The following is a 26,516-nucleotide window of genomic DNA, read 5'->3' as shown; positions in this document are numbered from 1 at the left end:
GGCGGAGCGAAGGTACCAGGACTGCGGGCAGATTCTCTGAGGAGGGGCAGCCTAAGGAGATTCAACTGTGAAGGGTGAGGCTCCCAGGCCCAGGAGGTAGGACCGGGCCCCTGGGAACTTTGCAGAGGAAGGCAGCCCAGCCCAGGCGGTAGCTGTAAATTGAGGGGACCTCTAGGAGGGGAACTGACCAGTGAGACCTCCCCACCAGGTGAGTCTTCCCTGCCGGGTGAGGTTTCCCCACAAGGACGGTAAAACCAGAGACACAGGCCCAAACAGGCCTTGCCTCAGCCCGCAGCCTAGTTCTCCTTTGGATGACCATTGGTCAACAAGTGGAGGCACCTCTGCCCACTAGCAGGGAATATACCCCACCTGAATGCCACCATTCCAAGAGAGGCAGCTTCCTTGTGGAGCACCGCATTGTCAACTTCCTCCAAGACTTCAGCCTACTGAAGGCTAAAAGGGGATATATAGAAATCTTCAGGGACATTATAAGTCAATAGAGGAAATCTGCAATATCTCAATGGTCACTGATACCTGAACAATATGAGAAAACAAGGTAAGAAAATGCTGCAAACAAATCTAGATGTTACATCAATAAAACCCAATGACAGCATGGCAGAAGAAATGACAGAAAAGGAGTTCAGAATGTACATAATTAAAATGATCAGAGAAGCAAACGATGAGATGAAAGAGCAAATGAACGCACTGAATGATGAGATGAAAGAGCAAATGCAGGCATTGAATGATCACACCAATCGACAGTTAAAAGAGCAAATACAGGAAGCAAAAGATCATTCCAATAAAGACTTAGAGATATTGAAAAAAAAACCAAACAGAAATCCTTGACATGAAGAAAACAATAAACCAAATTAAGAACTCCATAGAAAGCACATCCAGTAGGATAGAACACCTGGAAGACAGAACCTCAGACATTGAAGACTAAATATTTAACCTTGAAAACAAAGTTGAACAAACAGAGAAGATGGTAAGAAATCATGAACAGAATCTACAAGAACTATGGGATATCATGAAAAGGCCAAATTTAAGAATTATTGGGATTGAGGAAGGCCTAGAGAAACAAACCAAAGGAATGAACAATCTATTCAATGAAATAATATCAGAAAACTTCCCAAATCTGAAGAATGAAATGGAAAATCAAGTTCAAGAGGCTTATAGGACTCCAAATACACAAAATTACAACAGACCCACACCAAGGCACATTATGATGAAAATGCCTAACATACAAAATAAAGACAGAATTTTAAAGGCTGTGAGAGAAAAGAACCAAATTACATTCAGGGGAAAACCAATACGGATATCAGCAGATTTTTCAATCCAGACCCTAAAAGCTAGAAGTGCCTGGAACAACATTTTTCAAGCCCTGAAAGAAAATGGATGCCAACCAAGAATCTTATTCCCAGCAAAACTTACCTTCAAATTTGACGATGAAATAAAATCCTTCCATGATAAACAAAAGCTAAAAGAATTTACAAAAGAAATCCAGCATTACAGAACATTCTCAGCAAAACATTCCACGAGGAAGAAATGAAAAACAAAGAAGCAAATCAGCAAAGGGAGGAATTATCCTAAAGGAATTGTCAAATAAAGGAGGAACCAAGTTGTGTCAAATAAATAAATATATAAATTTTAAAAAATGAACCAAATGACCGGAAAACCAAATCATATCTCAATAATAACCATGAATGTTAATGGCCTGAATTCATCAATCAAAAGACATAGACTGGCAGATTGGATTAAAAAGTAAGATCCAACAATATGCTGCCTACAAGAGACTCACCTCATAGAAAAAGATACCATGTATTCTATGAGATCATAATGGATTGAAGTTAGAAATAAATGAAAGAGTAAAACACAGAAACTATTCCAACATCTGGAGATTAAACAATATGCTATTATATGATGAATGGATAACAGAAGATATTAGGAAGGAAATTAAAAAATTCTTAGAGGTAAATGAGAACAAAGAAACATCATATCAAAATCTCTGGGACACTATGAAAGCAGTACTTAGAGGGAAATTTATTTCATGGAGCGCATTTAATAAAAGAAGTAAAACTCAACAAATAAACGACCTAACACTACAGCTCAAAGCCCTAGAAAAAGAAGAACAGACCAGCACCAAAAGTAGTAGAAGACAGGAAATAGTTAAACTCAGAGCTGAAATCAATGAAATTGAAACAAAAGAAACAATACAAAAAATTAACAAAATAAATAGTTGGTTCTTCGAAAATATAAACAAAATTGATAAACCTTTAGCTACACTAACAAAGAGAGGACGAGAGAAAACCCAAATCACTAAAATTCGGAATGAACAAGGAAATATCACAACAGACAGGATTGAAATACAAAACATAATTAGAAGCTATTTTGAAAATCTATACTCCAACAAAATAGAAAATCTCGAAGACATTAACAGGTTTCTAGAGACATATGAATTGCCTAAACTGAACGAGGAGGACATACACAATTTAAATAGACCAATTTCAAGTAATGAAATAGAAGAAGTCATCAAAAGCCTACCAACAAAGTTAAGCCCGGGACCAGATGGGTTCTCAGCCGAGTTCTACAAAACCTTTAAAGAAGAACTCATTCCAATACTTCTCAAAGTATTCCATAAAATAGAAGAGGAGGGAACCCTCCCAAACTCATTCTATGAAGCCAATATCACACTGATACCTAAACCAGACAGAGACTCATCAAGGAAAGAAAATTTCAGACCAATATCCTTAATGAACATCGATGCAAAAATTCTCAACAAAATTTTAGCAAATCGCATACAAAAACATATTAAAAAGATACTGCACCATGATCAAGTGGGTTTCATCCCAGGGATGCAAGGTTGGTTCAACATCAGGAAATCAATAAATGTCATTCACCATATCAATAGACTTAAAGTTAAGAATCACATGATTATTTCAATAGATGCAGAAAAAGCATTTGATAAAATGCAGCACCCCTTCATGCTCAAAACACTAGAAAAAATAGGGATAGTGGGAACATTCCTTAACATTGTAAAGGCCATTTATGCTAAGCCCATGGCTAATATCATTCTAAATGGTGAAAAACTGAAAGCATTCCCCCTAAAAACTGGAACAAGGCAGGGATGCCCTCTTTCACCACTTCTATTCAACATCGTTCTTGAGACTCTAGCCAGAGCAATTAGACAAACCAAAGAAATTAAAGGGATACGAATTGGAAAAGAAGAACTCAAACTATCCCTGTTCGCTGATGACATGATTATATATTTAGAGGAACCTGGAAATTCCACCAGAAAACTCTTAGAACTCATAAGTGATTTCAGTAAAGTAGCAGGTTACAAGATCAATGCCCATAAATCCAACGCATTTTTATACATAAGTGATGAATCTTCAGAAAGAGAAATTAGGAAAACTACCCCATTCACAATAGCCTCGAAAAAAATAAAATACTTGGGAATCAATCTCACAAAAGAGGTGAAAGACCTCTACAATGAGAACTATACAACACTAAAGAAAGAAATTAAAGAACACCTTAGAAGATGGAAAGATCTTCCATGTTCTTGGATAGGAAGAATTAATATTGTCAAAATGGCCATACTACCTAAAGTGCTATACAAATTCAATGCAATTCCAATTAAAATCCCAATGACGTACCTTACAGAAATAGAGCAGGCAATTATGAAATTCATCTGGAAGAATAAGAAACCCAGAATAGCTAAAGCAATCCTTAGCAGGAAGAGTGAAACAGGGGGTATTGCAATACCAGATCTTCAACTCTACTACAAAGCAATAGTAACAAAAACGGCATGGTATTGGTACCAAAATAGAAAGGTAGATCAATGGTACAGAATAGAGGACATGGACACAAACCCAAATAAATACAATTTTCTCATACTAGACAAAGGTGCCAAAAATATGCAATGGAGAAAAGATAGCCTCTTCAACAAATGGTGCTGGGAAAACTGGAAATCCATATGCAACAGAATGAAACTAAACCCCTATCTCTCACCCTGCACAAAACTCAACTCAAAATGGATCAAGGACCTCAGAATCAGACAAGAGACCCTTCATATTATAGAAGAAAAAGTAGGTCCAAATCTTCAACATGTCCGCTTAGGATCAGACTTCCTTAACAGGACTCCCATAGCACAAGAAATAAAAGCAAGAATCAATAACTGGGATAGATTCAAACTAAAAAGCTTTCTCTCAGCAAAGAAAACTATCAGCAATGTGAAAAGAGAACTTACAGAGTCGGGAAAATTTTTGCCACTCATACTTCAGATAGAGCACTAATTTCCAGAATATATAAAGAACCCAAAAAACTCTACACCAAGAATACAAATAATCCAATCAAGGAAATGAACAGATACTTCACAGAAGATCTACAAGCAATCAACAGACATATGAAAAAATGTTCAGCATCTTTAGTAATGGGAGAAATGCAAATCAAAACTACCCTAAGATTCTATCTCAACCCAATTAGAATGGCGATTATCAAGAATATAAGCAACAATAGGTGTTGGCGAGGATATGGGGGAAAAGGTACACTCATACATTGCTTGTGGGTTTGCAAATTAGTGCAGCCACTCTGCAAAGCAGTATGGAGATTCCTCAGAAAGCTTGGAATGGAACCACCATTTAACCCAGCTATCCCACTCCTTGGCCTATACCCAAAGGGCTTAAAATCAGCACACTATAGAGATACAGCCACATCAATGTTCGCTGCTCAATTCACAATAGCCAGACTGTGGAACCAACCTAGATGTCCTTCAATTGATGAATGGATAAAGAAACTGTGGTATATTTATACAATGGAATATTACTCAGCCATAAAGAATGATAAAATTATGGCATTTGCAGGCAAATGGATGAAATTGGAGAATATGCTAAGTGAGATAAGCCAATCTCAAAAACCAAAGGAAGAATTATCTTGCTGATAAGTGGATGATGACACATAATGGGGGGGCTAGAATGGAGGAAGGAGGGACTATATAGAGGGAAAATGGTGTGGGAAGGTTGGGGGGGATGTAAAAAATAACAGAATGAATCAAACAACATTACTCTATGTAAACTTATGATTACACAAATGGTATGCCTTTACTCCATGTACAAACAGAGAAACGTTTATCTCATTTGTTTACAATAAAAATAAATTTAAAAGAAAAATTGAAAAAAAAGAAAAAGAAATAAAAATACTGAGGTAAATAGAAACACTAGTTTTCTTTTTAATTTGTTAATGACACACATGATTGCTCTCGGCAAAAGTTTCAACATTGTCTTATTAGAATTGCAATATATATAAATGTAATACACATAAAATTATAGCATAAAAATATCAGATGGAGAAGGAAGGCAAGCAAATACCTACTTTTGCAGGATTCTACATCTTACCTAAGACAATACAATATCAATCCCAAATGGACTGTAAAACTCTACAATGAATATATAATGACATCACTAGAAAAGTCACTAAAACTAAATAATGCAAAGAGGTACAACTAAAACAAAATACCACAAGATATTTATAATTTTAGAAATAATTCAAAAAGTAGGAAAGTAATAATTGTCAACTAAAAAAGAGAAACACTGATAATAATATGGACATAAATCCAATCATATCAAAATTCCATTAGATATTAATTAAGCAACCCAAATAAAAGCCAGTCTTCAGACTAAACACATGCTGAGGAAAAGAGACACATTTTATGGATAAAGAAAGATGCAAGCTAAGATTAAATGGATGGAAAAATATGGAACTAAAAAAGTCCAGAAAGGAAAGACTGGCACACCCCTATTGACATCAGATAAACTGGACTTCAAGGCAAAGAGTATTACTAACAGTAGCAATGGAAGATATAAAATCTTAAATATATATGAATCTATGAATCTAATACCAAAGTTGAAATTCACATAGCAAAAATCAGTGGAAATAACGTGTGAAATACACAATTCTACAATCGAAGTTAGAGATACTAACACCTCTCCCTCAGCAAGAATAAAAGAGCCAGACAGGACTTTGGCAAAGATATGGACAATACAAAGAGCACCATAAAATAATGTGACGTAATTAACAGAATTAGCATCTGCAGAATATATATTATTTTCAAGTATACATGTTCACCATATATTCACTGAGATAGAACAGAGGCCCACAGAGCAGATCTCAATAAATTTGAAGAGATCAAAATTCTTCAGAATATGTTCTCTGATAGAATTAAGTTAGAAATTAACAATAAAAGCATAGGTATTATTTCAATGCCTCTGAGACTTTGTGATAGGTAAAATTTTCTTAGAACATAAGGCACACAAACCATTTAAAAATTGGCAAATTTAACTTCATAAAAAAATTTAAAAATCAAAATTACAAACTGTTGCTCTGCGAACACCACTAAGAAAGTGAAAAGGCAAAACATCCAAATGATTATGCTTAGTGAAGAAAGCCATGCAAAGAAGAGTATACACTACACCGCTGAATTAATGTAAAATTCTAGAAAATGCATCACGATAGGAAGCAGATCAGTAGATGCCTGGGGATAGAAAAGGGAGAGATTACAAAGGGGAGAGGAAATTTGGGGTTCTAAAATGTTTTCCATTGGGATTTTGCATCTGGCTTTGCATCAGGTACACTGTATCTCCAGTAAGAATCTGATGGAGTCATAAATAGGGGTACAAAGGCAAAAATCAAAGGACACTTTATTATTGTTGGCTCAGGTTTTACCTGAAACTCTTATGCAGAGCTCTATGTAAATTGGATTTCAAGCTTAAGGGGTTACTTTTTATTCTACCTAAAATCCAAATCTGAATTTAATCTTTAGGCAGCTACCCCACATTGTTTAAATGCAGAGACTAAAGCAGACACACTTGCCCTTTGGATCAGCTTGCCTGCCAACTGGAAGAGGAAAGAAAGGGCTACAACCACAGGCGACCTTTTAGCAAATACTGACCCTTGGGTAGATGTGGTCTAATCCAGCATCCTAAAATCTGATCCATCAAATTAGCTACAAAATCCTTTCTAATGAGGTCACAAGAAGGATTAAGGGGATGAGACTTGAGTCAGCTCATCTCCTAGACAGATATCTGTTCTCTCCTTTAGAGCAGAACTGACTGGAATACATCTTGGGAGAGATTAGAGTCTTGTTGGAGAGACCAGACTTTGTTCATTAGAAAGTAACAGAAGAGAGCTATCAATACAGATGTTCTAGCTGAAATGAAGGAAAGATGAGCACAGGCTAGAGTATTCTAAATTAAATCTGATGAATGAAATACATCAGATTTTCCTTGAGGAAAGAAGCAAATGCAGAAATTTTTAAAAAGGGGTTTGGGGAAAGGGAGAGCATAGGGCTTGTCTTTAGATCATTTCCAATTCTTAAGAGTGTAGTATAGGGAAAAGAAATGTAAACACAGATTGCATGCATATGTAGATAGACTATAAAAAGAAGAGGAAGGAGCGGGGACAGTCAGGGCAGCAGGACTGGAGGCATGAAGCTGAGTTCTAACACACACTGACAAGGTGACTGCCAGGCCCAGGCAGGAGGGAAGGCCCAGCTCCCAGCCGGCAGGATTTCTCTCTCTCCGAGCGTCCCCTCCAGGCCCCCGTGATGGATGACTCTTCAGACATTTCATTGCTTGAAGTTTAGCAAATCTGAGTCACCCTCTGGACATCAGCTTTAACTCCCCAGATCCTCACGTGTATCTTCTTCAAAAATAAATTGAACCAGAAGACAGGAAATAAAAGGATATGTGGTGAAAAAGTGTTTCCCTGGGGAGGAGGAAAGAAAGGATGTGACAGGAGCTTGAACCCTAAACGAAGCAGACTCAAGCTTGGTATTGTGTGGAGGGTACAGAGCCAGCCAGGGAAAAGCCTAGAAGCCAGTCCTGGCTTTCCACACTCTGTCTTGGGCAAGTCACTTAACCATTCTTAGTCTTATTCCTGTTTCTGTAAAATGAGAGGATTAAATTAAGAGAAATGATCTCCCAGCTTATTTCAACTGTATGATTTTAGACTCTAAATATTATGAGTGTAAGGATTAAATATAGCAATAGACTGAAACAATAAGAAAGGGATTTACTTTATATAAATAAATCAGTAACAATCCTTGATTCCACTCTTCTATAAAACCTCTAAATTCCTTACTTTCAAATAGAAATCAAACTATATTAGAGAATGAAACAATCACATCTGCAATACTGAAAGAAACAGCGAAAACAAGTAAGAAGTGGCCCTTATTTCCTTAATGAGACGCTGCCTCCTGCAGTATACGGTCCACATAGCACTGGAGCTTGAACGGTTTCTGAGAGGCAAAAACCAAACTATCTTGATAGTTAAGTAATGCTTTTTGGAGGTTTTTGGTGGTAGTGGTGATGGAGTTTGTTTGTTTGTTCCCTTAATTAGGGTTGGAGGAGGAAAATAGTATATGAACTCAAAAAAAAAAGTTTGCAAGTATTCAAAGGAAAATGTTTGCTAATTGTGCAAATATTTCTGAGTCAGTTGCCTTTCCACGGTCCCTGGCGCCTGGCCTGCCCCTTTGTGCTTTGTGCCACCTGGTTTGCAGCTGAACGAAGAACAATCCTCTCCATTTTGCATTAGTCTTGCTTGAAGAGTTCATAAGAAAACAGTGATACCAAATGTGGCAGGCTCTTGAGAAAGTGTAATTACACAGAAACAAATAGGGTATGTGTTAGCCTAAATACGTCTGGAGTGATTTATTATTTTTGTTACAGTTCAATAAGTTTTTGTCTTTGATGTGGAGGTTTTCAATAAGGAAATGTAGGGTAAATTCTAACAGTAAAATGAGCATTACAAAAGCAGGAACTCTGGATTCAGAACTACCTACATGTGAAACCCAGCTCTAGTTCTTACTAGCTATGTGACCCAACTTAAGTTGCATAACCTCTCTGTGTTCCAATTTCCTCAGTCATGAAATGGGGACAACAGTAGTATTTACTATCTATGTAGTGAATGATTTAATATTTGTAAAGCACTAGAACAATGCCTGGCTCATAGTCAATGCTATATAAGTATTTTTTTAGCATTATAGTAATGTTTGTTAAATAAATAAATTTGGGAGAAATCTAAATCCTTCTATTTTTTTTCCTTTCATAACCACTCCCATGACTCTTTTCTGCATGTTTCTATTCTGTAAAACTAACTCTCTCTTTTTTAGCCTTCTTCCCCCTCAGATATACTTTCTTAATCTCCCATCATTATGGAGAAAATAAGAATTGAACACTCAAAGAGCAGGAAGTTATTTCTCATGGGTGGGGTTTAGTCTTTCATCCATAAGAAAAGGACCTGAGGTCCAGAAAGACTGACCAGGGTCAAATAGCTAATATAAATGGTAATTTCTTATCAGACATTCAAATAATCCTTCACCAAAGTAAGTTTTTTTCTGATGTAGAACTTCCAATAATTTCCCACCCCTCTTTCACCCACCTACTCTCTCTCCCCCATGTGGAGCTAGGGGACTATGAATCTTGCTCATCTATGTTCTTGGTAACCTTTCTAATCTGGTTGCTTGAATTCCCCTATGCTGCTATAAATAAAATGCCCATAGGAAAAAAAAAACATGGAGATACAGGTTAAGACAGGAGTTGTTTTGTTTGCTTATGTGATATGTAAACTTATATACATCGAATGGGTAAGCGAAGCATAAAATTTAAGTCACAGTTGATTTTGTATGTAGAGAAATAACCTTATGCAAATATAAAAGAATGGAATAGGTAATGTTCTAAAATTCAAATGAATGTCAATCCCATACATAAAAAGAATATATTTCATACATGGATTCAAATAAAAAGCTTCTTCTCAGCAAAGGAAACAATAACGTGAAGAGAGAGCCTACAGAATAGGAGAAAGTCTTTGCCACATGCATCTCAGATTGAGCATTCATCTTCAGGATATACAAAGAACTCAAAATGCTTAATACCCAAAAAAACAAATAACCCAATCAATAAATGGGCTAAAGAACTGAACAGATACTTCAAAGAAAGAGAAATAAAATCAATCAACAAATTTATGAAAAAAAGTTCATCATCTCTAGCAATTAGAGAAATGCAAATCTAAACTAATATTTCATCTCACTCCAGTCAGAACGGCAATTATCAAGAACACAAGCACCAATAAATGTTGGCAAGGATGAAGGGGAAAAAGGCACACTCATACATTGCTGGTGGGATTGTAAATTGCTGTAACCATTATGGAAAGCAGTATGGAGATTCCTCAGAAAACTTGGAATAGAATCACCATTTGACCCAGCTATCTCAATCCTTGGTCTATACCCCAAAGACTCAAAATCAGCATACTACAGTGACACAGTCACATCAATATTTATAATAGTTCAACACACAATAACTAAACTATGGAACCAACGTAGGAAGATGGCAGAATGAACTGTACATTATTACCCTATGTGCATATATGACGATATAACCAGTGTGATTCTACATCTTGTACAACCAAAAGAATGAGAAGTTATACTCCATTTATGTATGATGTGTCAAAATGCATTCTACTGTCATGTATAACTAATTAGAATTTAAAAATAAATAAAAATAAAATAAAAACCAATGTATCCCATACAACTAAAATAGCAGGCATATTTAAGTTACTACCATGAAGGACAAGAGCAGGGTGCTATCATGGATGAGAAAAAGGGACTAATTTATCTGGGGGACCTAGGAAGGTTTCTCTGCGGATATGGCCTGGGACTGAAAACTGAGCAATGTGTGGAGTAAAAAGTGTTCTAGGTTAAACAGTACAAGTGTGGGGCCCAGTTCAAAGAAGAGCTCAGTGCTGTTGAACCAGGGGCTACAAGGGGCCAGCTGTGCCAACTGGTTGTAAGCGATGAAATGATTCATTGTGTGGAGGTCAGGTAGTTGCCAGGACCTGGGCAGGGGGATGCAGAAATATTGGAGAAAGGGTACAAAGTTTTAGTTGGCTAGGTTGAATAAGTTCTAGAGAGCTATTGCACGATGTGGTGACTACAGTATATCATAACGTATTCTTGAAAACTGCCAAGAGATTAGAACATAAATGATCTTACCATAAAAATGAGAAATATGTGAAGCAATGGATATGTTAATTAGCTTGATCTAATCATCTCACAATGCATGCACATATCAAAACATCATACACACTGAAAACATATGCCATTTTGTTTGTAAATTATACCTTAATATTTTACAAGTAAAAATAAGACAAAAAAGTAGATGAGACTGGAGGGAGAAGCAGGGGCTACAGCCTGCAAAAAGCTTTCAAGGCAATATTAGGGGTTTATATAAGGGAACTCAAAATATGATAAATAAGTAAAGTACTTGATTCTATTTACATTTTAAATAAATCATTATGATTACTGGTGGGGAGAATAAGTTGCAGGGGGATAAGAACAGAAGAAGAGAGACCAATTAGGAAGTTTTCCCAATAGTACAGGAGAGAGGTAATGATCGATTTGACTGAAGTAAGAGGGTGGTGAAGACATGGGAAAAAAAATCAATCACTGCAAGAAATACTTTGGAATTTGAAGTATCTTTACTTCAGTGTGAGAAATTGAAAGGATGGGGGTGGGAATGTTACTGTAAAGAAAGTTTCTACCTTTTTGTCCTGAGTTTCCTTTTTCAGTCAATCCCTGTATTCTCTATTTTCTGATCATCTTTCTATTCTCTTAAGACATTGTGTGAAGAAGAAAGATAATGGAATCCAGGCTTTGCTCTTAAAGTTTGCAAGTTTTAGCAAAGTACAGGCATTAAAAAAGGGACACAGGCCAATGAAACGAACAGAAAGGTCAGAAGTAAATTCATGCATTGCCAAAAGATGAAAAATAGTAAATGAATTCAACATCCTTTCATGATGAAAGCCCTGAATAAACTAAGCCTGGAAGGATCACACCTCAACATAACATATACAAGAAACCCAGCCAACATCACACTGAATGAGGGAAAACCGAAAGCATTTCCCCTAAAATCAGGAACAAGACAAGTGTACATGCTCACTATTCTTATTCAATATAGTACTTGAAATCTTAGCCAGAGCAGTCAGACAAGAAAATATAAATAAATAAAAGGAATACAAATAGGAAAGGAGGAGATCAAATTATCCCTATTTGCAGGAATAATTTAATCTCCTAAAGATTCCACCAAAAGGTTCTTAAAACAAATTCAGCGTAGTAGCAAAATACAAAGTCTACATTTAAAAAAAGAGGAGCCTTTCTAAACACCAATAATGAACTCACTGAAAAAGTAACCAGGAAAACAATCTCATTCTCGATAGCCTAAAAATATAATAAAATAATTTACTAATGAACACACCTCACCAAGCAGGTTAAAGACATCCACAGTGCTCTATCTGAAGTGCGTGTGGAAAAGATTTTCTCCCCTTCTGTAGGCTCTCTCTTCACATTCTCGATTGTATCCTTTGCTGATAAAAAGCTTTTTAGTTTGAGTCCATCCCATTTTTTGATTCTTCCTTTTATTTCTTGTGCTTTGTGAGTCTTATTGAGGAAGTCTGATCCTAAGCCAACATGATGAAGATTCGGGCCCACTTTGTCTTCTATTAGGTGCAGGATCTCTGGTCTAATTCCTATGTCTTTGATCCATTTTGAGTTGAGTTTTGTGCAGGGTGAGAGGTAGAGGTTTAATTTCATTTTACTGCATGTGGATTTCCAGTTTTGCCAGCACTATTTGTTGAACAGGCTATCTTTTCTCCATTGTATGTTTCTGGCTCCTTTGTATGAGGCTCCTACAGTATGAGGTGACTGTATTTATGTGGTTTTGTCTCTGTGTCTTCTATTCTGTACCATTGGTCTGCCTGTCTATTTTAGTGCCAATACCATGCTGTTTTTGTTACTACTGCTCTGTACTATAGTTTAATGTCTGGTATTGTGATACCTCCTGTTTCACTTTTTCTATTCAGTATTGTTTTGCTATTTGAGGTCTCTTCTTCCAGATGAAGTTCATGATTGCTTTCTCTATTTCTATGAGGAATGTCATTCACTTATCTCCAAAATTTATAAAGAACTTACAAAAGCTTACAACAAAAATACAAAGAACCCAATCAATAAATGGGCCAAGGAACTGGACAGACACTTTACAAAAGACACACAGGCAATTAATAAATATATGAAAAAGTGTACAAGATTTCTAGTAGAGAAATGCAAACCAAAACAACTCTAAGATTTCATCTTACTCCAATTAGAATGGCTTTTATCAAGAACACAAACAATAATAGATGTTGGCATGGATGTGGGGAAAAAGGCATTCTTTTACATTGCTGGTGGAGTTGTAAATTGATGAAGCCACTTTGGAAAGCAGTATGGAGAATTCTAAGAAAACTTGGAATGGACCCACCTTTTGACCCAGTTATCCCACTCCTCGGTTTATACCCAAAGGACCTAAAATCAGCAAACTACAGTAACATAGCCACATCAATGTTTATAGCAGCTCAGTTCACAATAGCTAGATTGTGGAACCAACCTAGATGCCCTTCAACAGATAAATGGATAAAGAAACTCTGATATATATACACAATGGAAAACCATTGAGCCATAGAGAAGAATAATATTATGGCATTTGCAAATAAATGGATGGAATTGGAGAATATCATGCTAAGTGAAATAAGCCAATCCCAAAAAACCAAAGGCCAAATGTTTTCCCTGATAAGTGGAGGCTGATACATAATGGGGGTGGGGGTGGGGAATGAGAGAATAATGGGGGAACTTTAGAATATGTAGAAGAAAATGAGGGGCGGGTATGAAAAATGGTGGAATGAGACAGACATCATTACCCTAGGTACATGTATGATTACACGAATGGTATGAATCTACATTGTGTACAACCATAGAAATGAAATTATGCACCCCATTTGTGTACAATGAATCAAAATGCAGTCTATAAAAAAATAAAAGCTAAATAAAATAATAAAAATAAAAAATAAAAAATAAATAAAGAACAAAAAAAAAAGATATCCACAATGAAAATTATTAAACACTGAAGAAAGAAATTTAATGAGACACTCGAAAATGGAAAGACCTCTTATGTCTATAGATTAGGAAAAGCAATGTTGTTAAAAGGTCATATTAACCAAAGCAATCTACAGATTCAGTGCAATTTCCAACAAAATGCAAATGACATTCTTCACAGAAATAGAACAATTCTAAAATTCATATAAATGTACCAAAGATGCCAAATAGCCAAAGCAATTTTAAACAAAAAGAATGTTGGGGGCATCACTACAAAATATACTAGAGCCTTAGTAACAAAACAGCACTGTATGGGCACAAAAACAAACATGTAGACCAATGGAGTAGAATAGAGGAGTCAGAAATAAATCCATGCGTCTACAGCCATGTGATTCTAGACAAAGGTGCAAAAGATACTATAGAGAAAAGATAGCCTGTTCAACAAGTGGTGCTGGGAAAGCTGGACATTCACATGTAGAAGATTGATACTAGTCCCTATCTCTCACCCTGTAAAAAAACAACTAAAAATGAATCAAATGTCTTAATGTAAGACCTAAACTTAAACTACTAGGGGAAAATACTTTATAGATAGAAATCTAAAGAACGCAGAAATGCAACAGCAGCAGATGGGTTGTTTTAAAGTTACTTTCCTTGTAAAGGTTAAGTAAGAAAGAACATCCTTATCATGTCAGGCACAGAATGACAAATACCACAAGATCTCATATGTAAAAAATATTTTTTTAGAGTGTGCAGGGGTGAGATAGGAACTGAGATGTTGATCAAAGAATCAACATTTCAGTTAGACATGTGGAATGATTGAACATTACTAAGAGAATAGACTTCCAGTATTCTCAACACAATTGAGTATGTGAGGTAATGCATATGTTAATTAGCCTGATTTAGCCATTACACAATGCACATATTCCAAAACATCATGTTGTACATCATAAATTTCATGATAAGAATAAATAAATAAAGTTCACAAGCTTTAGGACTTCATTATGGAGGAAAATGTGTGCTAGGTTCATGATGATTGAAAAATTCTAGGAAGAATTTCATGTGCCAAGATAATTCCTGGTATCTGCACCTTAAATTCCACCAACAGAATATTCATTTGGGCCTGGAAAGCATTTCTAGTCTCAGGAATTTTCAACTGGAATGCAAATATCTGAAGCAAGGTTAACACTACCATTCACTCACTTCTGAAAGAAATGTTTTAGCAGATCACTGTATATGAGTTACATCCTAATTCTGGGAAAGGTAAAAGCATAAGAGACATTATACTGAAAGGGACACCTACTTTTGGCTTTTGACAAGCAGTCTTTACTGTCACTTATAGATTATGGTATCTTCTTGGGATCTGGGCAGATGAATACTTATGTGAATAATTAGTTGAACCAGATAAGAAGAGTGCATCTTGAACAGTTTAGAATAGGGTAAAAATTGAGAATAAATCATGCTTTATTTTCAAGGAAGACTAAAGCAGTATTGTGTTAAGTTCTTTTTTCTGTATATTGGAAGAAAGATCAAGAGTGAAACTAATTATGCTGGAAAAGCACATCTAACCAGATATTTGGAAAATGAGTTTGGAGCAAGTAAAAGCAAAGACTTCAAAGTAATAAAATAATTAAAAGTTGAGTGAGAAAGTGCTGAAGACAGAAAGATCTAAGAAAAGTCAGTACAAATTAAGTATAGAATCTAGATGGTGACTTGTATGTAAATAAAAGTACTGTATAGTAAAGGTAATAGAGGCTGTAACAAATGAACACTTGTAAGAATTAATATTGAAAGTGTGAATAAAACCCCATTTATTTCATTCCTTTATTCATAGTATTTAAAATGTATAAAAACCTTGCTCTATAGAAATCAGATTTTTTTATTTGTTCTATTTAGTTATACATGACAGAAAAATGCATTTTGATTCACTGTACACAAATGGAGTACAACTTTTCATTTCTCTGGTTGTACACAATGTAGAGTCACACCATTCATACAATCATACATGTATATAGGGTAATGGTTTCTGTCTCATTCCATCATCTTTCCCAACCCCTGCCATCTCCCCTAACCTCAGCATCCTCTGCACAATCCAAAGTTCCTCCATTCTTCTCTTTCCACCTCCCATTGTGTATCAGCATCCATTTATCAGAGAAAACATTTGGCCTTTGGTTTTTGGGATTGACTTATCTCACTTAGCATAATATTCTCAAAATCCATCCATTTAGCTGCAAATGCCATAATTTTATTCTTCTTTAAGGCTGAGTAATATTCCATTGTGCATATATACCACAGTTTCTTTATCCATTCATCTATTGAAGGGCATCTATGTTGGTTCCACAATCTGGCTACTGTGAATTGAGCTGCTATAAGCATTGATGTGGCTGCATCACTGTAGTATGCTGATTTTTAAGTCCCTTGGGTATAGGCCAAGGAGTGGGATAGGTAGGTCAAATGGTGGTTCTATTCCAAGTTTTCTGAGGAATCTCCACACTGCTTTCCAGAGTACATTCTCACCAGCAACGTATGAGTGAACCTTTTCCCTACATCATTACCAACATCTACTGTTGCTTGTATTCTTGATAATTGCCATTCTAACTGGAGTGAGATGAAATCTTAGAGTGGTTTGATTTGTATTTCTTAATTACTAAAGATGTTGAACACTTTTTTATATATTTGTTCATCAATTGTATATCTCCTGTGAAGTATATGCTCAGTTCCTTAGCCAATTTATTGATTGGGTTATTTGTATTTTTGGAGTTAAGTTTTTTGAGTTCTTTATAAATTCTGGAGATTAGTGTTCTATCTGAAGTGTGTGTGGTAAAGATTTTCTCCCATTCTGAAGGCTCTCTCTTCACATTATTGATTGTTTCCTTTGCTGAGAAGAAGTTTTGTAGTTTGAATCCACCCCATTTATGGATTCTTAATTTTACTTCTTGCACTTCATGAGTCTTATTAAGAAAGTCAGGTCCTAAGCCAACATGATGAACATTTGGGTAGACTTTTTCTTCTATTAGGTGCAGAGTCTCTGTTCTAATACCTAAATTGTTGTTCTAAAATGACTTGAGTTTTGTGCAGGGTGAGAGGGATTTAATTTCATTTTGCTGCATATGGATTTCCAGTATTCCCAGCACCATTTGTTGAAGAAGCTATTTTTTTCTCCATTGTATGTTCTTGGCTCCTTTGTCTAATATGAGATAATTGTATTTATGTAAGTTTGTCTCTGTGTCCTCTATTCTGTACCATTGGTCTACCTGTCTATTTTAGTGCAAATACCATGCCTTTTTGTTACTATTGCTTTGTAGTATAGTTTAAGGGCTGGTTTTCTGATACCTCCTGCTTCACTCTTCCTGCTAAGGATTGCTTTGGCTATTCTGGGTCTCTTATTTCTCCAAATGAATTTCATGATTGCTTTCTCTATTTCTATGAAGAATGTCATTGGGATTTTAATTGGAACTGCACTGAATCTATATAGTGCCTTTTGTAGTATGTCAATTTTAACAATATTAATTTTGCCTATCCAAGAACATGGGGGGGGGGGGTCTTTCCATCTTCTAAGGTCTTCAATTTCTTTCTAAAGTAGTTCAAGTAGTTTTTGTAGTTCTCATTGTAGGGGTCTTTCACCTCTTTTGTTAGATTGATTCCCAAGTTTTTTTTTTTTTGAGGCTATTGTGAATAGGGTAGTGTTCTTTATTTCTCTTTCAGTGGATTCATTATTGATGTATACAAATGTGTTGGATTTAATGAGTATTGTTTTTATATCCTGCTACTTTGCTGAATTTATTTTTGAATTCTAGAAGTTTTTTGGTGGAATTTTTTGGATCTTCTAAATGTAGAATCATGTCATCAGCAAATAGTGATAGTTTTAGTTCTTTTTCTATTCATATCCCTTTAATTCTTTCATTTAATTGCTCTGGCTAGAGTTTCCAGGACTATGTTGAATAGAAGTGGTGAAAGAGGACATCCCTGTCTTGTTTCAATTTTTCTCCATTTAGAATGATGTTGGCCTTGGGCTTAACACAAATAGCCTTTACAATGTTGAGGTATGTTCCTACTATCCCTTGTTTTTCTAGTGTTTAGAACATGAAGGGGTGCTGTATTTTATCAAATGCTTTTCTGCATCTATTGAAATGATCATATGATTCTTGTCTTTAAGTCTACAGATGTGATGAATTGATTTCCGTATGTTGAACCAAACTTGCATCCTTGGGATAAACCCCACTTGATCGTGGTATACTATCTTTTAAATATATTTTTTGCCAGAATTTTAGTGAGAATTTTTGCATGTATGTTCATCAGGGATATTGTTCTGAAGTTTTCTTTCCTTGATGTATCTTTGTCTGTTATCAGGGTGATACTAGCTTCACAGAATGAGTTTGGAAGAGTTCCCATTTTTTTCTATTTCATGGACTATTTTGAAGAGTATTGGTATTAGTTATTCTTTGAAGGTCTTGTAGAACTCAGCTGAGAATCTGTCTGGTCCTGGGCTTTTCTTGGTTGATAGACTTTTGATGGCATCTTGTATTTCATTGCTTGAAATTGATCTGTTTAAATTGTGTACGTCCTCCTAATTCAGTTTGGGAGGACCATATGTCTCCAGAAATTTATTGATATCCTTGAGACTTTCTACTTTGTTGGAGTTTAGATTTTCAAAATAGCTTCTAATTATCTTCTATATTTCAGTAATGTTCATCATGATATTTCCCTTTTCAACATGAATTTCAGTAATTTGAGTTTTCCCTCTCCTTCTCTTAACTGGTGTAGCTAAGGGTTTATCAGTTTTGTTTATTTTTTCAGAGAACCAACTTTTTCTTTTGTCAATTTTTTTCATTTTTTTGTTTCAATTTCATTGATTTCAACTCCAATTTTAATTATTTCCTGTCTTCTTCTACTTTTGGTATTGATCTATTCTTCTTTGCTAGGGCTTTGAGATGTAATGTGAGGTCATTTATTTGTTGACTTTTATTCTTTCAATGAATGAAGGTATTACAGTTTCCACCCTATAGATTTTATAGTGTTCCTGCAGATTTCTAATACCTTACCTTTAAGGGGAAGATCAATATTAACAGCTCCCAATGCAAACATATGTAGCCTTAACCCAAATAGCCCCTACTAAAATACTAACAGTGTGGTCTCAATAAACAGAGATGATGTGTTCAATTATTACCAACAACATAAACAACGGTTTTCTCAATAAGGTCTACAATTTCTAAAGGTGGACCAAGAGAGAATAGGGAAGGGGTTTAGCATGTGATATTAATGAGGTCAGAGGTGAGAATATAGAGGTACCAGATCATAGGAAGAATGAAGAGGAATCAAAAGAAGTGGGTTAAGAGGAGAAAAGAGAGAAAGAGACTCTGAGGAAACAGATAAATAAGAGGAAAATACAGAGAGTAAAAAAAAAAAAAAGAAAAAAACATGTAAAAAAATAAAAGAATCTACAACAAAAATGTAATATACTATTCAAACCTGCCAGTCCTCAACAGCCTGATGTGCTTTCTCCTCTCTCTTCAGAGGTAGAAGCAACGCGGTGGAGGTGGTAGCAACAAGAGGACAAGCTATCACCGTGAGCCTCCTCAACAAGCCCAAGAGTGAGATGACCCCAGGGGAGCTACAGAAGCGGGAGGAGGAGAAATTTAACACAGGCCCACTCTCTGTACTCACACAGTCAGTCGAGAACAACACTCAGTGCTCATCAACTGCCGCATCAACAAGAAACTCCTGGGCTGTGTGAAGGCCTTTGACAGGCACTGCAATATGGTGCTGGAGAATGTGAAGGAGATGTGGACTGAGGTCCCCAAGAGTGGCAAGGGCAAGAAGAAATCCAAGCCAGTCAACAAGGACCGCTACATCTCCAAGATGTTTCTGCATGGGACTCTGTCATGTGGAGAATATCATGCTAAGTGAGATAAGCCAATCTCAAAAAGCCAAGGGACGAATGATATCGCTAATAAGTGGAGGATGACACATAAAGGGGGGGAGGGAAGGGTTAGTGTTAGGGTTAGAGTTAGGGTTAGGGAGGGGGGCAAGTATGGAGGAAGAAAGTACTGTATAGAGGGTAAAGAGGGGTGGGAGGGGTGGGGGGAAGGGAAAAAAAACAGAATGAATCAAACAACATTACTGTATGTGGATTTATGATTACACAAATGGTATGCCTTTGCGCCATGTACAAACAGAGAGGCAACATGTATCCCATTTGTTTACAATAAAATAAAAAAAAAAAAAAGAAGATACCAAACTTAAGAACATTTGCTTATTTTAGAAGAATTTGTAGTCAATGGTGGATACCATATTGAATAAAGAAAAAAGCTTAAAAAAAAAAGGCTTAATTTCAAAAAGTTTGATAAAATCAAATTAAACCATCCAAAAGAAAAGACTATTAATAGGAAAACTTATACACTAGAAAACACATACAGAGAAGATCAATATCAAAAGTCAGTTCTTTGAAAAGACTAATAAAACTCAAAAAAATTTAACATTGAAAAACAAATAACCTACTCAATAAATGGGCAAAGGAACTGAACAGACATTTCACAGAAGAAATACAATCAAATCAACAAACATCTGAAAAACTGTTCAATATCATTAGCAATTAGAGAAATGCAAATTAAAACTACATGGATTTCATCTCACTCTAGTCAGAATAGCAATTATCAAGAATACAAGTAACAATAAATGTTGGTAAGGATGTGAGGAAAAAGGTACACTTATACATTGCTGGTGGAACTGCAAATTGGTGCAACCACTCTCTAAAGCAGTATGAAGATTCCTCAGAAAACTTGGAATGGAACTCATTTAACCCAGTTATCTCACTCCTCAGTTTATACCTAAAGGACTTAAAATCAGTATATTACAGTGATGCAACCATATAAATGTTTATAGCAGCTCAATACACAATAGCTAAACTATGGAACCAACCTAGGTGCCCTACAACAGATGGATGGATAAAGAAAATGTACATATATGCAATTGAATTATTACTCAGTCATAAAGAAAATGAAATTATCATTTGCTGGTAAAGGGATAGAACTGGAGAATATCATGCTAAGTGAAATAAGCCAATCCCAAAATACCAAAGACCAAATATTCTCTCTGATATGCAGATGCTGACTCACAATGTGGGAGTAGGCAGATTCACCAGATTGGATAGGGCAGAGTCAGGGGAAAGGAGAGGGGATGGGAATGGGAAAGACAGCAGAATGAATCAGACATAACTTTCCTATGTTCATATATGAATATACCATCAGTATAATTCCACATCCTGTACAACCACAAAAATGGAAATTTACATTCCATGTATATATGATATGTCAAAATACATTCTACTATCATGTAAAAATAAAAAGGACAAATTTAAAAAAAATTAGAAAGACAAATAAACCACTGGTGAACAAGTAAAAGAGAGAGAAGATATAACCCATATTAAACATGACAAAAGGAACATCTTGCAGACATTAAAGAGTTTAAGAGAATTTTATGAATAACTTATGACCATAAATAAGAATTTAGGACAAATGGACAAATTCCCAGAAAAATATAACTATGACTCAAGGAGAAAAAGGAAATATGAATAATCTTACAGCCATGAAAGAAACTGAATTGACAATGAAAAATCTTCCCACAGCTAAACTCCAGGCACAAACAACTCCATTTGCTATTTATCCAAATACAATTTATGCTTATTTTAAGAGGCAAGCATACCTCTGATGCCAAAACCCAAAGAAACAGAAAGCAAAGGAAAATTACAGATCAATCTAACTATAAACAAAGATGGGAAAATTCTCAATGGAAAGGTAAGAAAGTCTAAAAGTACATAAAAATGATCATACACTTAAACAAACAAAAGTTTATTCCAGGAATATAAGTTCAATATAACATGAGAAAGGCAATTTAGTTCATTGTATTATCATATTATCTCAATGCAAAATCATAAAACAAGCCTTTGGTAATATTCAATACTTATTCATGGTAAAAAAAATATTTAGCAAAACTATAAGAGAATATTTTAATCTGGTAAAGCAGAAGTTGGCAAACTTTTTCTCAAAGAACCAGATAAATATTTTCAACTTTGCAGTCAGATGATCTCTGTCACTCTACACAATTAGAGTACACGATTATGTTGTGAAAGCATCCACAGACAGTATACACAGGAATGGGTGTGACTGGGTTCTGATAAAACTTTATTTACAAAAATAAGTGGCAGCCTGGATTTGGCCCATGAGTCATACAAAGACTATCAATTCCTGTGTTAGAGAATATCTATAAAACATAGCTTATCAGCTCAGTTAAAGGCGAAAATCATTTCCTTTGATACAGGAATAGGACAGATTTACCCACTGTTGGGGCTATGATTCATATTATATTTGAGGTCCTAGTTGGTGCAATTAGACAAGGGGGGAAAAAAGGTATAAGGGTTAGAAAAAATAGAATTTTCATTATTTACAAAAGAAAAAAATTGCATTTATAATTTCAAAAAGAAGCTACAGCCGGGTGCGGTCGCACACACCTGTAATCCCAGCAGCTCAGGAGGCTGAGACAGGAGGATCTTGAGTTCAAAGCCAGCCTCAGCAATGGTGAAGTGCTAAACAACTCAGTGAGATCCTGTCTCTAAATAAAATATAAAATAGGGCTGGTGATGTGGCTCAGTGATTGAGTGCCCCTAAATTAATCCCAGTACCAAAAAAAAAAAAAAGAAGCTACACATAAATTTTTTAATGAGGAAAATTTAGTATGGTTCATGATGTAAAAATCAATAGGAAAACTTACTCCTACAAGTAGTTAGAAATGAAATTGAAAGTGATCTTATTTTTAATAATATCAAAAAATGTAATCCTGAGGAACAGCAAAGGAAACAATCAATAATGTGAAAAGAGAGCCTATAGATTGGGAGAAAATCTTTACCACATGCACCTCAGATAAAGCATTGATCTCTAGAATTATAAAGAACTCAAAAACTTAACACCAGAAAAACAAATAAAACCCAGTCAATAAATGGGCTAAGGAACTGACAGATATTTCCTAGAAGGAGAAATACAATCAGTCAACAAACATATGAAAAATGTCATCTCTAGCAATTAGCGAAATGTAAATCAAAACTACTCTAAGATTTCATCTTACTCCAATCAGAATGGGCGATTATCAAGAATACAAGGAACAATAAATGTTGGCAAATGATGTGGGGGAAAAAGATTCATCATAAATTGCTGGTGGGAATGCAAATTGATGTAACCATAATGGAAATCAGTACAGAGATTCTTCAGAAACCTTGGAATGGAACCACCATTTGACCCAGCTATCCCACTCCTCAGTTTATACCCAAAGGACTTAAAATCAGCATACTACAGTGATGCAGCCACATCGATGTTTATAGTAGCTCAACTCACAACAGCTAAACTGTGGAACCAACCTAAGTGCCCTACGACAGATGAATGGATAAAGAGAATGTGACAGGGCATGGGCATGGTGGCACACACCTGTAATCCCAATGGCTGAGGAGGTTGAGGCAGGAGATTGCGAGTTCAAACCCAGCCTCAGCAAAAGCGAGATGCTAAGCAAATAAAATACAAAATAGGGTTCAGTGGTTGAGTGCCCCTGAGTTTAATCCCTGGTACTCCACCACCACCAAAACAAAAAACAACAAAACAAACACACACACCAAAAAAAAAAAAAGAGTGAATATTGTGAACATTGCAGGAGACTATGCTCTGAACCACTGTGCTGTGCTTCCTCTAGGGATCCCCACAGAAGTTCATGGACCCAGTGTCCTCCCAGTTTCTCCAAATGTGAGCGTTGCCTCCACCCTACCTGCCTACTCACCACCCATAATTTAGAGAGCAACCATTTTGTACCAATTCTCCTTCCCTCCCAGTTTCCACCAAAAAAAAAAAAAAAAGAATAAATCTATGAAAACATGTTTAAAATGAAACTAATTGAAAAACATTCAAAATGACCTAGTGGATAGAAATAAAAAATTCGTGGGTTGAAATCACTGTACTTTGGAGATATTAATTCTATTCTGCTGTATGGATTCAATGCAACTTCAAATAAAATCTCAACAGTCATTTTGTCAGGCTTGACAAACTGATTCTTATATAAAAAATTCAAAAAGCCAAGAATAGCCAAAATACTTTTGGAGAACAAATTTGGGTAACTTGCTCAAACAGATATCTATATTTATTTTACAACTCCAACAAATAAAACTGTGGCATCAGGCTACATTATTATGGGCCTCCTTACATGACACTGTATTGGTCAAGTCATAGGCAGCTGTTTAATTAAATAGTTATGAGAAAATTAGATATCAGTGGGAGATAAAATTAGTTCTTTTTTACACAATTTGCCAAAATGGACCACAGATAAAAGACTGAAATAAAAGCAATAAATTGTTAATCTTTAGAAAATATTAAGAAACCTATCTGTCTTTAAGGTTTGGAAAGTTTTTTAAAATAAGATACAAACAATATTACTTGTGGAAGAAGTGATTAACTCATCACATCTGCTTATTTAAAGGACTACAAAGAAAATACAGACTACAAATCATGAAGAAAGCAGGCAAAATAGTAAAAGAAAAAGAGAAATAATCCAGATGACAAACAAACATACAAAATTATGCTCAGCTTCATTAGTAATGAGGGACCAGCAAATTTCTGTAACTGAGAGAAATTTCAGATGGAGAGAAATTGTCAACATTTTCTACACTAAGTGTTGGCAATTGCAACTCCCAAACACTGCTAAAGCATGATTTGACCTTATCTAGTAAAACAGAGAATTTGTATTGCTTTCCATTCAACAATCCCACATCTAGAGAAGCTGGTACATATTAACACTAGGATACAAGCACCATTGTGGCTGGAAACAAACCAAATATCTGCCAACACAGTACAGAAAGAAACATGGTATACCAACAGAATAAAGCAATGAAACAAAGGATTTTATGCAACTCTAGGATAGACATCAATGTACATATGTCTTATATATGTAATATTAAGATGAAGAAAGTAGTAAAAAGAAACATATGATGCTATTCAAAAGAACTTTAAAAAAAAAGTCTAAACTAAAATATGTTTCTTAGAGGTGTTATCTTCTTTTCTTTTCTTTATAGTTTCATGACAAATGACCATAAATACCTCCAAATCAAACAGATGGGGCTGTGATTAGAGAGGGTCAAAAGGGGCTGGGACTTCCAGGGAGCCAGCTACATTCCATGTCTTGACCTCAATGATGATGGCTACCCAGCATTCACCACATTACTGTTTGTTCATATGACAAGTATTTATCAATTTCTCTAATTAAATAATATGTTTCACAACATATTATATATAATAAGAATATTATATTTTCTGGCATATCTGGGTTCTCTTGCACTGAAATCTTGAGTTCTCATTCTGTTTTACCAAACACCTATCATACAATTTCTCACATTTTATATTTTGTTCTCTTTTCCCCATTTAAATGCATTCCCCTCTAGTACCAAACTTCATTCTCTGGAAAATCCTTATGTTTATCTATACTGTAATGATAAATTTATAGATACCAAAAAAAAATACACAATATTGCCCAATACTTACCTTTCAAATTTCCAATTTCCATCAGTTAAGATGAAAATCTGAAATAGAATACACAATAGTAACAGGAATATTCAAAGAAGCTATCATTTTCATCCATCTATGAGCAGAGACAATGTCAGTGACAATGCTGCACTTGATTTGGATTAGACCAATATTACTCTGCCATGAGGAATGACAAAATTATGGCATTCACAGGCAAATGGATGAAATTGGAGGATATCATGCTAAGTGAGATAAGCCAATCTCAAAAAACTAAAGGACGAATGATCTCACTGATAAGCGGATGAGGACATATAAGGGGGGGGTAGGAGGGGTTAGTGTTAGGGTTAGGGTTAGGTGTAGTGTTAGGGATAAGGAGGGTGGTAAGAATGGAGGAAGAAAGGAATGTATAGAGGAAAAAGGGGGGGGGGGAGGGGGGAAGGGAAAAAATAACAGAATGAATCAAACAACATTGCCCTATGTAAATTTATGACTTTTAATTAAAATAAAAATATATATATAAAAACATTTTTAAAAAAGCCAAGAATTCAAAATATATTATTCCTTCATATAGATTTCCAAACTTCCACCAAAAAACTATGAGGATATAAAAAAGCTGATAGTTTCAGGTTAATGGTTTGAAATGTTGGATTGTTATCCATTTTTGAAATATCAGTCCTACACATTTCACAAAAGGAAATTACATTCAACACCATAGTATTATCTCAGTCCCATACATTAAAATATGAGAATTAAAAATAGCATTAATGGACACACTACAAAACCACTGAGGTAGTAACACTTGTAAAATACAGTTTTCATGTTGTTACATTAGTCTAACATTCCTCAGAGCCTAGAATCTGTCTCCTTAATTCTATTTTGAGACTTTGGTCATTTCTCTGATAACAATGCCAATAAAGCCGCCAGTTGCCATTAATCTCAGTTCTATGAAAGAATAAATCATTCCTACAAGCAATTAAACAATAAACACTTTAAAGTAAGACCAATTAGAGCTAAGTCTA

The 26,516-nt window shown here is 35.4% G+C and overlaps 1 long non-coding RNA gene across 4 annotated transcripts in view; it reads right to left on the bottom strand.

Moving 5' to 3' along the window:
* LOC306662028 overlaps positions 1-26,516 on the bottom strand; it is a 416,277-nt gene that overhangs the window by 342,168 nt on the left and 47,593 nt on the right. For 3 of the 4 annotated variants that reach the window (XR_013764033.1, XR_013764034.1, XR_013764035.1), the window contains exon 9: positions 25,516-25,553. This is a non-coding gene — a long non-coding RNA (uncharacterized lncRNA). Of the gene's footprint in view, positions 1-23,456; positions 23,496-25,515; positions 25,554-26,516 lie in introns of those variants that run through there. The other variant, XR_013764036.1, reaches the window with a different exon arrangement.

Source organism: Sciurus vulgaris, assembly GCF_902686455.1.
Source record: "Sciurus vulgaris genome assembly, chromosome: 5".
Classification (NCBI taxonomy): Eukaryota; Metazoa; Chordata; class Mammalia; order Rodentia; family Sciuridae; genus Sciurus; species Sciurus vulgaris.
This window is presented reverse-complemented; position numbering and strand designations above follow the sequence as displayed.